This window comes from Spermophilus citellus, assembly GCF_964194105.1.
Source record: "Spermophilus citellus genome assembly, chromosome: 5".
Lineage (NCBI taxonomy): Eukaryota > Metazoa > Chordata > Mammalia > Rodentia > Sciuridae > Spermophilus > Spermophilus citellus.
In genome coordinates this window covers 103,881,229-103,894,105 of record NC_138186.1, presented here as the reverse complement: position 1 = coordinate 103,894,105, position 12,877 = coordinate 103,881,229, and positions in this window count along the sequence as shown.

The window sequence follows — 12,877 nt, the reverse complement described above, 5'->3', positions numbered from 1 at the left end:
AGTTGCCCTGTGACATAATATATGATCTATTTTTTGTGAAGGATCCATGTGCTGCTGAGAAAAATGTGTAACTACTTGATGTTGGGTGGTATATTCTATATATGTCAATTAAGTCTAGGTTGTTAATTGTGTTGTTGAGTTCTATAGTTTCCTTATTTAACTTTTGTTTGGAAGATCTGTCCAGTGGTGAGAGAGGTGTGTTGAAGTCTCCCATGATTATTGTATGGTGGTCTATTAGACTCTTGTACTTGAGAAGAGTTTGCTTGATGAACGTAGGTGCACCATTGTTTGGGGCATATATATTTATGATTGTTATGTCTTGTTGGTGTATGGTTCCCTTGAGCAGTATGCAGTGTCCCTCTTTATCCTTTTTGATTAATTTTGGCTTGAAATCTATTTTGTTTGATATGAGTATGGACACTCCTGCTTGTTTCCGCAGTCCATATGAGTGGAATGATTTTTCCCAGCCTTTCACCTTCAGTCTATGTATATCTTTTCCTATCAAATGCGTCTCCTGTAGGCAACATATTGTTGGATCTTGTTTTGTGATCCATTCGACTAGCCTGTGTCTCTTAATTGGTGAGTTTAAGCCATTAACATTTAGGGTTATTATTGAGATTAGGTTTGTTCCTCCAGTCATATTTGTTTATTTATGTTACTAAACCTGATTAGTTTTCCTCTTTGGTTACTTTCCCCCCTTTACTGTCCTATCTCCCACTGATGGTTTTCAATGCTATTTTCAGTTTCCTCTTCCTGTAATGTTTTGCCAAGGATTTTTTGAAGAGATGGTTTTCTAGCTGCGAATTCTTTTAACTTTTGTTTATCGTGAAAGGTTTTAATTTCATCTTCCATCCTGAAGCTTAATTTCGCCGGATACACGATTCTTGGTTGGAGCCCATTTTCTTTCAGTGTTTGAAATATGTTATTCCAGGATCTTCTAGCTTTCAGAGTCTGTGTTGAGAGATCAGCTGTTATCCTGATTGGTTTGCCCCTAAATGTAATCTGCTTTCTTTCTCTTGTAGCTTTTAAAATTCTCTCCTTATTCTGTATGTTGGGCATCTTCATTATAATGTGTCTAGGTGTGGATCTCTTATGATTTTGCACTTTTGGCGTCCTGTAGGCTTCTAGGATATGGGATTCTGTTTCATTCTTCAAGTCTGGGAACTTTTCTCGTATTATTTCATTGAATAGATTGTTCATTCCTCTGGTTTGGAGCTCTGTGCCCTCCTGTATCCCAATGACTCTTAAGTTTGGCCTTTTAATGTTATCCCATATCTCTTGGATGTTCTGCTCATGGTTTCTTAGCAGTCTTGCTGAACTGTCTATGTTCTTCTCAAGTTGAAATACTTTGTCTTCATTGTCTGATGTTCTATCTTCTAAGTGATCTATTCTGCTGGTAGTATTGTCAATTGAGGTTTTAAGTTGGTTTATTGCTTCCTGCATTTCTAGGATTTCTATTTGTTTGTTCTTTATTACTTCTAGCTCCCTGTGAAATTGATCTTTTACTTCCTGGATTTGTTTCTGTAGTTCCTTGTCAATGTGATCTTTCATTGTCTGATTTTGCTGTCTCATGTCTTCCTTGAGAGTCCAGATCATCTGAAGCATGTATATCCTGAACTCTTTATCTGACATTCCATCTGTTGCAGCTATTACCTCTTCTAGGGTTGAGTTGACCTGCATTGCTTGTGGTCCTTTCTTTCCTTGTCTTTTCATGTTGCTTGCGTTTCTTTCTGCTTTGTGAAACTGTTGTGTTTTTGAAATTTTTCCCCCTGTTTATTTTTGTTGCTCTTGTATATTTGGGATATCTCTCTTGTAGGGCGGGTAGTGGCTGTGATCCTCCTCTAATCAGGGTGATCTATATACTACGCTGGTTGGTCGTAGGTCTGCCCGCCCTGTGGGCACGGGTGGCTGCTCTACTCTGCCCCCACTCCAATTGCGGTGACGTTCCTACCACGTCCTCGGATCGTTGGTCCTGATCCGGACGTGGGCAGCAGCTCTTCTCCACCCCTACTCCAATTGATGTGACGTGTCTACCACGCTGGTCGGCCTCCAAGCCTGTTCCGCCGGTGGGTCTCAGATCTGCCCACCCTGCGGGCCTGGGCTGCAGTTCTGCTCAACCCCGCCTCCCAGTGGGGGTACCTAACTGCCTCTCCAACGGGTCTCTGGGCTCCTTCCGGATGCTGGCGGCGGCTCTGTTCAACCCCCACTCCAACCAGTGTGACGTGACTGCCTCGATGCTACTCGTCCACTACACTGGCCGGCTCCCGAGCCTGTCCTGCCAGTGGGACGCAGGACTGCCTACCTTGCAGGGTCAGACGGCAGCTCTTCACGGCCTCTACTCCAAGTGGGTTGACTTGGCTACCCTGCCGTCGGGTCGCTGGTCCTGTTCCAGGCGTGGGCGGCTACTCTCCTCGGCCCCAGCTGCAGTTGGGGTGTCGCGATACCACACCGGCGGGACCCTTAGCCTGCTCTGGGCACAGGAGGCAGCTCCACTCTGCCCTCCAGGCCCCCGCAGTACCCAGCAGGACCCGGACCAAGAAGCAGTCCCTGTAGGATCCCCAACCCTGAGCCAGAGCCGCTTCGGGAGCCAGGAGCCGGTCTCTCTGATCCCCGCCACTTTCTGCTAGGAGCAGGCTCCTCAGGGCAACCGCCGCGGGTTCCCCAAACCCAGGCCAGAGCCGCCCCGGGATCCCAAGCCTGGCCGCACCAGACTCTCCCTGCTAGGTGCCCGAGCCTGGCCGCACCAAACTCTCCCTGCTCGGTGTACGCTCCCCTTGGAGCAGAGTCTAAGACGCACTTCCCGTGGGCTCTCCAGCTCCGGGTCAAAACTGTTCCAGGAGACAGAGTCCCGCTGCCCCTCGTCGCAAGTTTCACTTGTGGCTGGCCTCAGCTCGCGGTCTCCGCAGGCTCCGCGGCCCTGGGCTCAAACAGCCACGAGGGCCAGAACCCAGCCTCTCCGATCCCTGCCACACTCTGCTCGGAGCAGGGTCCACAGAGGTACCCCAGCCTCAGGCCCAGGCGGCCCCCGCCCGGGCCTGGCAGCTCCAACCTCTCCCAGCTCAGTGTACGCTCAGACAGGGGCAGGGTCAAAGACACAGTCGCCGCGGGTTCCCTAGCCCGGGGCCAAGAAGGATCTCCCGCCCTGGGCCAAAGCAACCCGGGGAACTAGAATCTGGCCGCTCAAAGCCCGGCGCCCGCCTTGCCAGGGGTGAGGCCTGAAGAGTATTCTCCTCAGAGTTTCCAATCCCGAGCCTGAGCGATCTGTCTGCGCGACGCAGGCAAATACCAGCCTGGAATCACCTGTTCTGTAGTTGAATGAGCTGAGATCAGTAGAAAACAGGGATGATTGCGTCAGCTCTCCATGATGGCGGCTGCAGTTCTCCTGCGTGTTCCGACCGGTGTCGGAAACGAACTGGACCGATTCTCTCCTGTATTTCAAAGCTGGAATTCAGCACTCAGCGCGGCTAGTGTGCCACTGGCAGGAGCCTGCAGAATCCGCTTCGCTGTAATCCCTCTCTGGTAACTCGCGGCTAATTAACTCGGGCGCGTCCCAGACTCCATCCACGGGGCGGTCCGCCGACCAAGTACTGCTTCGCTCCGTGCGGAGAAATCGCCCGCTACCAAGCCCCTGCAGCCGAATCCCGCGCGCTGGAATTTTGACCTCTAGATTCTGGAGCACTTCAATTTCACTGGGGATTCCCACCAAGGTAGCCTTCAGCCATTTCACCTCGTGTTTCTCCCACACAGTGGCGCAGCGTACTGGTGTGCTGCACTCCCTTGGCCGCCATCTTCCGGTCTCCCCATTTCTTAATCTTTATAACACCTCTCAAATATGTCAAGCTGAGGATCAAGCTTTTAATGTGAGGGCCTTTAGGGGACATGTTAGATCCAAAGTGTAGCACCAGTGACCTTGTATAATCACCCTGGGATTTCAATCATTTATGAAGTTGAGGGCACAGGGAATTTTAACTCCTAAGTTCATCAAAAATAGTTAGGCTTACCTGTGTACTGTTCCAAGGTTTTTATGGAATTATTTCCTGACGTGAAATGCTGCTCATTGCAGTCATATTGCTTCAGTCAATCCAGAGTAATGATTATATACAAATACATTCAGTTCAGTTAAGTGTTACAACTTAATCATATTTTCTTTTTCCTTATTTTTTTATAACTTGGCCTATATCTCAAGTTATTAGCCTTGCATTGTTAATAAAAAAGAGCAAAACAACAGGAAAAGCAAGGAGAGTTCTCTGTATTTGGCAATTGAATGTTGTCAAGAAATGATGAAGTATTTCATCTTTTCCAAGATATAATGCACCTGAATACATGTAATTGTATGGGAAAATAATTTTTGTGAGTCAGATTTTTTACCTATTAAATTTGTGATGATTTTCTGTAGTTTTATTGCCTTCCTATGGATAAAAACAAATTTGTTCATTACTTGAAAGATTTTTAAAAGAGTGATTATCTTCAGAGAATAATTTGCTCATTCATCTGTGGCTTATGGAGGTTAGAGTTCTCTTTTGTTCATAATATTTAGGTTTTTGGTGAATGAATATCAAGCAATTGAAAAAGATGTATGATCAAATATCCATAAAATGATTTTATTCATTTTAATCAGAGATGGCTAATTTCTGTTACAACAAAAGGAAGAAAATATCTAAAAATAGCATAGCAAGTAACATAGGTAGGATAGCATCACTGTGAATGTGTCATTAATTACCATGACACATTTACCATAATTTCAGTATTTTTTCATTGTGTTTATAAGTTATATCAGGTAGTTTATAAATAGGCATAAGTAACCATAGACGTTGTTATACTGGGAGAAAATAATGGATATCACTAAAAATATAATTATGGGTTTTTTCTTTTTTCCAGTCCTTGGGACATGCTGAGTTTAATGTAGGTCGAGGATGAACCCAAGAACAGCTGGCTACTAATACAAAAATCTGGGTCTCCTAGAGTTAGATATTAATGGAAGGCATTTCCAGGAAATTCTAACATGTCAGACAACCTTAAAATTTAACATGAGTTTAAACATTTTTCTCAATTCTTGTGATAATTATGACATTAATATGTTTAATTTCATCAAATGCATTTTCAATATAAGTCCATTAAATTTATGTACATTCTTCTTATATATAAATATCATATCACTGAACAAAAGAAACTTGTAAAGGTTTTCAGTTTTTAGAAAAATCTGTTTAAAAATTTAGTCCTTATTTAGTTTTTGGTAAGTGGATAGTAGCAGAGAACAGAATGCTTGGTGATATAAGCCAGACTCATTAAATCAGGGTCAAATGTTTTCTTTCACATGCAGATGCCATAGAAAAATGGGGGAAAAAAGGGGAGGTCATGAAAATAGTAGAGAGATCAGTGGAGTAGAGAAGGAGGATTGAGGGTGAGGGAGGAGTGATAGAAAAGGGAGGAAGTGTAGAATGAAATCAACCAAATTATACTATGTGGATAAATATTAATATTACCACAGTCAATTCCATCTTTATTTTAATCTATAAAGCAACTATTAAAAAAATGAATAAATAGAGGGAAGTCCATAAAGTAGAGGAAGGGGAAGGGGAAGGAGAAAAGGAGGAAAAGAGGCAATACTGGGGGCTGCAATGTAGTAAATTATATTCCATGCATGTGTGATTATGTCCAAATGAATCCTATTATTATGAACTAAAAAGCATTAAAAATTAGTCCATATTATTTAATGTTACAACTAAACAGGAAAGAACTGTGCATTAGATCTGACAAACTACATGAAGACAATGATTTTACTTCACTGCTGTCAATCATTTTATTTCTGCCTTAAGAATCAAGAAAACCTCCCCTCTTCCCTTGATAAAACATCTAATTACAAATGACAATGAAGGTATTTGCTTAAATATGAGTGTATGTACATATGTGCATAAGTATATTTAATTAGGTGTAACCCAATAGAAAAAACACCAAAACCACTTAAGAGAGCTGAAAGTAATGTGGTGCTATTTAATATTTATTTTATCAGAGAATGTAAGAAGGACATTTTTTTTTAAAGAGAGAGTGAAAGAGGAGAGAGAGAGAGAAAGAGAGAGAGAGAGAGAGAGAGAGAGAGAGAGAGAATTTTTTAATATTTATTATTTTTTAGTTTTTGGCGGACACAACATCTTTGTTGGTATGTGGTGCTGAGGATCGAACCCGGGCCGCACGCATGCCAGGGGAGCGCGCTACCGCTTGAGCCACATCCCCAGCCCCCATGTTTTTTTTTTATATATATGTTTTTAGGTCACATTTTTACCTGGAATAATTGCCTCACTGCTTAGTTTCAAATAACTGAATGTCTTGGGCTGGTAAAGGAAGTCATAAATGACATTTGGCATTTGAAAAGTACAAAGGTTTGGAGTTGACTCTTATGGGTATTGTTGGGTTACCAGAAGAAGGAAATATTATAATGTGACAGAGAATGTGAGATAATTTAGTGTGGAAGAAAAGCAGGATAGACTGGCAAAGCCATAATAAAATTCAGATAAAATTAATAGAAGGACAAAGATATCATGAACTACATGTAGAGGGGAAGAGGAGGACTACAGACAAATTCAAGACAATTTTCCTATAGGACTATAAGTTGATGATTTTCTCAACATATCAATCCTACATTTTATATTAGCATTGGCCAAAATATAATTCTCTGTGATTGTCACAATAGTAGATTTTTAAGAGTTGATGAGTCCCTTGGTTTCTTCCAAAAGACTATCAATTCAAATAGCCAACTTTTTAGTTAAAATATAGCTTCTATCCATAAAAATATATCCTCAGTAAGTTTTATTTGCTTACAGTCTGATCTTATAAGCAAAAAAGAATCTGACCTGGTGTTTCTTTCACTTGTAAGTTGGCATGTTTTTCTGAGCAATTTGGAAACTTATACCCAATAATCTCATTATTTCTAGGGGCTGCATCTATTTCAAAGGCACATAAATATAGATCAGATGCATAGAAGACTGAATCTTTGTCTAGATTTGCTAGTGATGGTACAGAAAAGAAGTTTCAATGTTAAAGCAATGACACTATTATTGACTGATTTGTGCCTCCCTCAGATTCATGTGTTTTGGCACCAATTTTCAATGTGACTGCATTTGGAGATATGACTGTAATGACATCATTAATGTCATAAGGATGGGTCCTAATCCAATAAGACTGTTGTCCTTATTAGAAGAGGAACACATCAGACAACTCTTTCTCCCTCCACTCACACACTGAAAAAGGCATGTAAAGAAATAACCAAAAAGCAGCAATCTACAAGCCAGGAAGAGAGGCCCCACCAGAAAACAATCTTAATAGCAATTGATTTTTAATTTCTAGCCTCCTAAATTGTAAGAAAATACATATCTGTGGTTATATTTTTCTTGGTACCAGGGATTGAACTTGGGGGTACTTGACCACTAAGACAATCCTCAGCCCTATTTTGTATTTTATTTAGAGACAGGATTTAGTGAGTTGCTTAGTACCTCAGCATTGATGAGGCTGGCTTTGAACTCATGATCCTCCTGTCTCAGACTCCAGAGCTAAGTCACACAGTATGTGGTATTTTGTTGTAGCAACCCAATCAGACTAATACAGAGAAAATTTCAAGAGATGACTAGAGTTAACATGACTAGAGTTAACATAGGGAAAAAAAAAAAGGTCTTTGTAACAATGAAACCTCACATTTTATGCTCATTATCATCCTATTATGATCAGCAAAAATATAGTTTTGTGGACTTTGGTCTTCCAAAGTCTTAAGTCTTATCCATTTCAAGTTATAAATGGCTTTGTGGATAGAAGTCTAATTTTATTCTTCTGCAGGTGGATATACAATTTGCCAGCATCATATATGGAAGACTTTCTCTGTTGCATGTTCTTCACAACTTTGTCAAGAATCAGTTGGCTATGATTCCATAGGTTTTCTTCTTGGATCTCTATGTTTTCCCACTAGTCTATGTGACTGTATTTATGTCAACACTCTGCTGTTTTGATTATTACAGTTTTAGTACATTTTAAAGTTAGGAGTATAATGCTTCCTGCTTTATTATATGTGTTCACAATGGATTTGGTTAATTGTATCCTTTTATGTGGTTTCATATAAATTGTAGGTTTTTTCCTAGTTCTTTGAAAAATGTTTATAAAAGTATTTTTAAAAGGAGTACATTAACTCTGTTCTGTTGCAGATCTTACCGAGAAAGCTTTCATCATTTCCAAACTCAGTAAAATATTAAATATTATAAATGGATTTTATTAGCCCTAGTTACATTCTTTTATACCTATTTAGCTTAGTAGTTGATTGGATAGTATACTATACAACATGACTTTTCTGCATCTAATGAGATGACCATACAGTTTTAGTCATTCATTTGGTTAATGTGACATATAACTATTACAGTTCTGACCTGGGATATTCTCCATTCAGGTGTTGAAAGCATGGCCCTGAAAGCAGTGAGGTTCAGAAGTAAAACTTTCAGGCAATGGTTGAAACATGAGAGCTTTGAACTCCTTAGTGGATAATTCCACTTGTTAGATTGATCTGTTGATAGATGGACTACTTGGAGGTGGCATCTAGTTACAGGAAGTAGATACGAGGGGTCTGATCTGGAATGGTTTGTCTTCTCCCCCTCCTCTGATTCCTGACCAGACTGTCATGAGGTAAATAGCTTTTTTTTTTCTTCCATACACATCCACAATGATGTTTTTGCTTTGGATCCAATTGACTATGGACTGAATCCTCTGAAACTACAAACAAAAACAACAAAAATTCTTTCTCTAAGTTTTCTTGTCAGGCATATTTTGGTCACACTAATGAAATTCTCATTAACAAAATCACATTTACTGATTTTTTCACATTTATCCTTGCATCCCTTGGATGGATGCCACATCATATTAAAAATTCTTTTAATGTGTTCTTGGATTTAGTTTTTGAGTATTTTGTTGAGGATTTTTGAATTTATAATGATCAAGGAAATTGGTCTGTAGTTATATTTTTCTGTTGTGTCCTTGTCTGGTTTTAGTATTAGGGTAGTGCTGGCCTCAAATGTATGTGAGTGTACACACACATTTGTGTGAGAATATTTATTATGGGAATTGAGAATTGACTCATCTGATTACAGAGGCTGAGAATTGCCACATATGCTATCTGCAAGAACCAAGAAAGCTGGAAATTTAATTCTCAAAGCTTGAAGGCTTGAAAATTAGCATCTCAGATGCCCAAGGACAGAAGAAAATGGTTGTCCTAGTTCAAGGAAGAAAAAGGAATCTTCCCTTCCCCCCAAGTTTTTATTCTTTTATGACCTTCAAAGTAGAGGATGCTGCTGCTCACATCACACATTTATCTCATAAAAATGTGATAAAAATGTCATTAGTTGTAATTTGTAATGCTCATCCATGAAATGTAATTATTGCAATTGGAGGGCTATATAATTAACATCAAAAGTGATACTGTATACCTTTGTAATTTTTTCCCTTCGTGCCAAAAATTGATGCTCTGGTTAACTACAAAGTACAACTTTTATGACAAAACATGGTTTTAGAAAGCATTTTAAAAAGTATCATTCCTCCTAAAGTACTTAGAAAAGTTATTAAAATAAGATTTTTTTGTTATAACATTACATTTTTGAAGCACTCCCCATACTATTTACACAGGCATTGAAAGAAAAGTTGATGCAATATCCTTCTTTCTGCTACTGCATGATAACTACATTATTTCTGATGGAAGCAAGCATTCATCTGGAGCCACATTCTGCTGAAGCATACAATTTCACATAAATCTTGTAGGCACAGATTTGACATAATACTGTGCACTGACTATAAAAAGCCTTAATATTTTTTCACATAAAAGTCATATTAATATGCTTTTCTTAGAACTAGAATTTTGAATATTATAAACTTTCATTATTAATAGGACTCATACCTATTTCAAGACCCTTATTTTTAGATATAGAATTCATGTGTGTGTATGTATATATTTATTTTATATATATATATATATATATATATATATATATATATATATATATATTAGATTTTTTAAAGTATGTGACATTCAGATTATATTTGCATGAACCAAGAGAGATACGGGGTATATCAAAAACACTTTGAAAAGAGATAAGTACATTTAATGCAAATGTTTTTCTCATGTTCTTTTTTCTCCTTTTCTTATTTATGTTCTTGTTCTGAAAACATTTGTTAGTATTTGGATTTACACATAGTCCTCACATTTTTAACATATGGGGTGTTTTACTTACATTTGTTTACTTACTTATTTGGAACTGGAAATTGAACTCAGGGACACTTAACCACTAAGCCATATCCCCAGTCCATCTTATTTTTTGAGACAGGGTCTCACTAGGTTACTTAGGGCCTTGCTTAATTGCTAAGGCTGGTCTTAAACTTGAAATCCTCCTGTCTGAGTCTCCTGAGTCACTGGGATTACAGATGTACACCACTTCGCCTAGCATATGGGTGTTTTAAAACATAGAAAAGTATATCAGTTAGTGTGGGAGCCATCAAACACCCCAAATTTTAGTAATGTAATTGAAACAAGTATTTGTCTACAGGGTATGATTTAGTCTTGTATGTTGGTTCCTTATTGGTACTATAACCAGTTACCAAAGAGTTTATGGCCTATAAATCTGAAATGGGTCTTAATAAGGCTAACAAGAGATATTAGCAGGATCATTTTACTCCTGGAAGCTTTAGGAGAGATCTCTATCTATCTTTGGTGTTTATTTTTGCTTATAGCCTTTTCCTCTTTACCTTCAAAGTCAAAAGTACAGCATCATTAAATCTCTTTTTTGGTATGATCTTTGCTTGTTCACTACATCTCCTCTGACCTTTCTGTGACTACAATGAGCTCACCCAAGTAATCCAAGATAATCTCCCCATTTCGAGATTCGTAATTTAATTGCATCTGCATTGCCCTTTTTGAGAATTAAGGTAACATATTTAAAGACTGTAGGAATTAGAATATGGTTATCTTTAAGGGATCTACTTTTCACTACTGCATGTAGCTAATCTCCTTTATCTTCTGCAAAGGATTGAGAGTCATTTAGGCAGCTTCGAGTTGGGTTTTGTTGTTGGTGCTCTTCACATGTCTTCTTTTTCAAAGCCCATGACAAACCTACAGAAGGCCAGCTCTGTCAGGAGTATATGACACTAGCAAAAACCAAAGACAGGTAAACCCAACTGTACAGGAAATAATGCATGCATTCCACTTAAGGTCTATGTCAGAACTGACATAGTGTCATTTCTCTTTGTTTTTTGGCTAAAGCAAATCACAAATCATTTTTGTCCCAAGGATTGAGGAAATAAACTCTGTCTCTTGATGGAGCAAATGCAATGCCAATTTCTATGCACATAGATTCAGAGAAACCTTTATCTGAGGCCATTAAAGCAATCATCTATGGCAGTAAGTCACAAGCACTTAAGTTTAGTGGAAAGAAGACATGATTATTTACCCCAAATAATTGATGATCTTGAATTTGAATCCATTTTACAGCTCAAATAATACAATTGCATTTTAAAAGATTGCAATATACTTAGGGTTAAATACACATCTCATATCTTTTAGAAGGTTATAGATGGTGGTCACTACAGAGGTCAGATTGTAACCTAAGTAGCTGGGCCACTCCTTAGACTTAGTACATTCTGTTTTTTTTTTTTTTTTTTTTGGGGGGGGTGGGATTGGTACTGGCATTGAACTCAGAACACTCGACTGCTGAGCCACATCCTAAACACTATTTTGTATTTTTGTATCTTATTTAGAGACAGGGTCTCACTGAGTTGCTTAGTGCCTTGCTTTTTTTTTTGCTTGTTATTTATTTTTTTATGTGTTCTAATTAGTTACACATGTCAGCAGAATGCTTTTGCTGAGGCTGACTTTGAACTTGAGATTTTCCTGCCTCAGACTACCAAACCACTGGGATTCAGGAATGTGCCACCACACCCAGCATTTAGTTCTTTCTTTCTTCCTTCTTTCCTTCCTTCCTTCCTTCCTTCCTTCCTTCCTTCCTTCCTTCCTTCCTTCCTTCCTTTCTTTTTTTCTTTCATTAAATTATTTATTTATCTAATTTGTTATACATGATGGCAGAATGTGTAATATTTATTTCATATTGCACTTATAGAACACAATTTTTTCAAGTCACTGGTTGTACACAAGTATTTTCACACCATTCATGTCTTCTATACATGTACTTAGGGTAATGATGTCTAACTCATTCCACCATCATTCTTATCCCTTTGCTCCTCCTTTCCCTTTGTCCTATCTAAAGTTCCTCCATTCCTCCCATGCTCCCCCGAAACCATCACCATTATGAGTCAGCCTCCTCATATCAAAGAAAATATTAGGCCTTTGGTTTTGGGGATTGGCTTACTTCACTTAGTGTTATATTCTCCAACTTCATCCATTTACCTGCAGATGATTTTATTCTCTTTTAATGCTGAGTAATGTTCTATTGTGTATATAGACCAAAGTTTCCTTATCCATTCATCTACTGAAGGGCGTCTAGGTTGGTTCCATAATTTAGCTATTGTGAATTGAGCTGCTATAAACATTGATATGGCTGTGTCCCTGTGATATGGTGATTTTAAGTCCTTTGGGTACAAAACGAGGAGTGGGATAGCTGGGTCAAATGGCAGTTCCATTCCAGGTTTTCCAAGGAAACTCCATACTGCTTTCCAGATTGGCTGCACCAATTTGCAGTCCCACCAGCAATGAGCAGTATATTCTTTCTTAAACTACAATCTCATGATTCAAATGCCTAGAACATTTTGTCGGTGGTTATTTGGTGGACCTTAATGATTTGCTTGAAAAAAATGAATCTCTTTTGAAAGATGATAGGAACCACTAATATTTCAGGATCCATTGAGT